Genomic DNA, 4,608 nt, shown 5'->3' on the forward strand with positions numbered 1-4,608 from the left:
AGAAAAAAAAAAAAAGAGAAAAAAAAGGGGGGAAATCGGGGGTGGCTTCAGCCACCTCCTTGGCCAAAATGGTGTGGCCGGACCACCTCATTTTTGGCCAAAAAAAAAAAGGGATGGGGTGCATGGGGGTGGCCGGACCACCCCCAAGGGGCTGGGGTGGTTTCGGCCACCCCAAATGCACCCCATCCCCCCCCCCCCCCCCTTCGTTTTTTTTTTTTTTTTTTTTTTTTTTTTGGCCTTTTGGGGGTGGCCGGGCCACCCCGGTTTTTTTCTTCTTTTTTTTTTTTTTTTTGCTTTTTTAAAAAAATAAAAATTATTGCCTAAAACGACGTCGTTATGGGCTGGGTAGGTATTGTAATTTTAGGACACAAAATGACGTAGTTTTGGGGAAGGGTAAAATGGGTATAAAGCATCCAAAACGACGTAATTTAATGTTAAAAGGTTCCAAAGTGAGAGAAAACCAAAGTTCAGGAAGCCTAAATGAGAGTTTTAGAAATTCAGGGGGGGGGGGGGGGGTTTCAAATTGGTTGGAAGTTTATGGGGGTTTTCTGAAGTTTCCAAAAAAAAAAACTTCATCAAACTACAAGAAAATTATTTCATTTGTTTCAACCAACAAAACCAACAAAAAATTCCAGGAAATACCTCTAGCGGAATCCAAATTTTTCGAAATTCACAAAACCCTAGCCGAAGATCTGACGCCGGACTAAGCTGGAATGAGTTTCACGGTCTGTTCTGTTGCGCCGGTGGGTTCGCCGGTGAGTGCGTCGGGGTTCGGGTCGGGGGGTGGGGGGGGGGGGGGAACCTTGGTGCATCGGGAGTATGGGGTTGTTCGACGAGAATCTGGCCTAGCTTTGAGTCGTGTGTCGCACGATTGGGGTTGAGTAAACCACTATTGTGCCGGTGGGTTCGCCGGTGGGTTCTGTTGCGCCGGTGCGTGCCTCAGGGGGAAGAACCTTGGAATGGGTCTTGGATTGTTCGTCGGGGAAGCGTGTTCTTCGTTTGCTGGAAGGGATGAAACATGAGTACTTGGGGTTCAACAACTAAAACCCCAAGTATTACCAAAACACATCGTTTTGGACCTATCCAAAACGGCGTGTTTTGGTCCTACATGTCAAAAGTGGAGACGTAGGACCAAAAAAGTCTGACGTGGCCCACTTCAAAAATGGTGTGTTTTGGTATATTTAACGGATATTAAAAAAATGGATGGCATGTATTTTAATGTACTTTTCATTAACCGAGGGAGTAAATTTTCAAAAAAACAAAACTTAAGGATATTCAAATTTTGAAGGACTGACTCTGGGATTTATTATACGTTTTCCCTTAACTAAAACCAAAGGATTAAAACATGTAAGTTAAGGGCTAAAAATATGAATATTTTAGCACTTAACACCACTGCCGCACACATCTTCGCTGACCCCAAGCACACACTCTCAGTTTTGCTCACTTTGTCCGATTTGTGACGTAAAAACTCTTAAGTCCAATTTCCCCCACTTTTCCCTATATTTGTCTGTTTTAACAACTATAATCTGTGTATACGATTGTATTTGTTTTTTGTGGTTGGGTTTGTTCATTTTTGCAAGGGGTTGGGTGCCGTTTTACTGTGATTTTGCAACCCTTGCTTATGGAACCGCACAACAGGTGTTCGACACAAGTCCTAAACCAATCTGAATAATGCCTAAAGCTCGAGCTTCGTCTTCTCAGTCTTCTGAAACTCAAGCCATAGACTCCTGAACCACTTTTTGGCAGATGGAGCTTCTTTTCGAGACGACATTTACAATAGAAAACGACTTCAAGCACTTTGAAGCTACTCAATGGGCAGTTGAGGAGTTTAAGTGTCGTGGGTTGACGAGATTGTTCAAGCCCGTCACTTCCACCGCCTACAAAAGCCTCATCGCACAGTTCTATGAGCACCTCTCTTACGACTGCACCAAACCGGGTGTCATGTCCTCATCGTACAAGGCAAAGATATTGAGGTGACATCTACCGACCTAGCCATTGCTTTACAGTGCAATGATGAGCACCCTCCAGAAGATGCACCGTTTGAAGAGCAACCTCCTAGGTTCTACATTGTAGAAATCATTGAGGATATGTGTGAGGGACAATTTGTGGACAAGCATAACAATGTTGGCAGCAAGGCCAAGAAGCCTCCACAATTCTGGTTTATGGACTCTATTCTGCATCCCAATGCATTCCCCTTGGGACACAAAATTCAGAGGCGAGACCTATTCCTCCAAGTACTTTACGCCTTTCATAAAGGTTTTTGGTGTTCCATTTCTGCACTCATCTGGAGCCAGATTTATAAATTTTGGATGGGGAGCATGCATGAGGAGTTGACACTACAAATAAATGGGGGTTACCTTTCCCATTTCTACTCACTCACATTCTTAAGAAAAATGGCATTAAGGGCACCTCAGCAAATGGACCTGTCAAAAAAATCCAAAATTTAGCAGAATCCAATGGAACCAAAGCCAATCACACCTGCCAAGGGTACCTCGGGTGCCAGCAACTGAGGCAGAGATGGAGGAGGAAGAGCCAATGGACACGGATGACCATGCAGCTGAGCAGACAGGGGAGGAGGAGACCATCACCATTGGCATATCACAGTACCAGTACATATGTGATGAGTTTTAATTCCTCCTGTATGAGCTAGCTGACCAGAGACAGGAAGCTTGGAAGGAAAAGTTCTTGGCTGCACAACGTTTAAAGGCGCAAGAAGAACTATTGCAGAAGCAAGGAAAACTGTTACAGGCACAAGATGGTTCATTATGGTCCATTCTAGACCGACTACCACCATCTTCGGGGGCATCTTCTTCAAGACAGCAGTGAGGGAAGGACCACAGTCTGGCTTAAGATGTTAAACTTAGTGCTCATGGGAGGCACCTCACAAATTATCCTTTTATTCTGCTGTTTGTTTTTCAGTTTAGTTTTGTGTTTATCTTTAGTTTCTTTTTGTTTCCTTTTTATTTGTTTTAATGTTTTGTTTTTCAGGGACAAGTGTGTTCGCGCTCAAGTTTGTGGGTGTACTACGAGCCATACCATTCCAGCTAGTTTTTCCATCTCCTGGGTAAGATCTTTCCAATAGTAAATGGATTAATTTACTATTGAATTTGTGTGGGATTCACATAAGTTTACAAATCTAATGGTTGATATATTAAATTTTTCAAATGAAATAGAAAAAAGATGGAGAAAATATTGACATGAATCATTCTTTTATATGATAAGGCCTCGAAATGGAGACTCGCGACCCGATCAAATAACAGGCCTACAATCACCAAGGCCCATTACATACTAGAATGTATCTTCTTTGCTTCAATTTTTGGCAAGTTGAACATTACAATTATACCAATATGGTATGGCAGGTAGCAAATTCCATCATTTTGGAGCTTTTGATGTCCTCTATACTCTTGCCACGAATATATTGCCATTAACTTTATTTTTTATTTTTTTACTGATCAGAGAAGCGAATAACATGACCCTTGTGGACAGAGGCAGAACCAACTTACGACTTAGGGTTAGTCCCAAAAAAAATAATTTTCTTTTTCTTCTTTTTTTTTTTTTTTTTTTTTTTTTTTTTTTTTAAAAAAAATATATATAATTTTTATAAAATAAACTTTTAAAAATTAATTTTTTCCTCCACCAAATTTTTTTATCAAAATTTCGCCCTTGAGATAAAAGTTCTAGATCCGGCCCAAGCAGAAAATGCAAATTAAGTACAAACATGCCTTTTGTCTTAGAGACTCATGACTCATGAATGTGGCTGGTGGGAAGGGATGTTACAGGTAGATATGTTAAGAGAGCAAGCCGCTCGCTCGGGCTCGGCTCATACTCGACTCAAATATTAAATGAAGCGTTTCGTGAACACGAATCCTGGCTCGAATATTAAACGAAATTAGCTCGGCTCGATTCGGCTAAGCTCGTGAGCAGCTCGTATAAGACTTGAATTGGTAGTTATTCACATAATTCCTCATTTTAATATTAAAAATTGATGATTTTTTTTTTTTTAATAGCATCATTTTATTATAAAAGGATGCATATCCTCTCTCTTCGAAACCAAGTGCCTTACTGTATTGACTCGGGTTCCATACTCTTCCAGCTAGACTGAGCAAATGCTCATATGCAAGCTGGCTTTTCGAACCGTTTAAGAGTACTTAAAGTTTAAATTTATAATAAAAAAATAAATTAAATATAAGAGCCAGCTCGTGAACTGGCTCGACTCGGCTTAACTTATTATACACTCAATTTTTTGACTTGTCCTTAAGCTCAACTCAAATAAAATTTAAACAAACCGAGTCCAAACAAAAAAAGCTCACTCAAGCTCAACTCCGCATATTATGCGTATTAGAGATACGTTGTCATAAGAGATATCCATCTTTATGGACCCTTGCACCCATACCTATACGTCATCATTTAATATAATGTCTCCTCCTTCAATTAAAGCCAGACTCATCTTTTCATCCTTGAGTACACAGCAGGGGTAGCACGTAGACTAAAAATAAATATTATATTGCGATGTACCTCTGCATGTGGTCGATATGTCCGAGTGGTTAAGGAGACAGACTCGAAATCTGTTGGGCTTTGCCTGCGCAGGTTCGAATCCTGCTGTCGACG

General features: G+C 40.9%; 1 non-coding gene across 1 annotated transcript; it reads left to right on the plus strand.

Annotated features, from left to right (window-relative positions):
- Positions 1-4,526: 4,526 nt before the first annotated feature.
- TRNAS-CGA (transfer RNA serine (anticodon CGA)) lies at positions 4,527-4,608 on the plus strand. The gene has a single exon. It is a non-coding gene; the product is annotated as a tRNA-Ser (tRNA).

The sequence above is a fragment of the Corylus avellana genome, chromosome 6, assembly GCF_965113065.1.
Source record: "Corylus avellana chromosome 6, dhCorAvel1.hap1.2, whole genome shotgun sequence".
In the NCBI taxonomy this organism is placed as follows: Eukaryota; Viridiplantae; Streptophyta; class Magnoliopsida; order Fagales; family Betulaceae; genus Corylus; species Corylus avellana.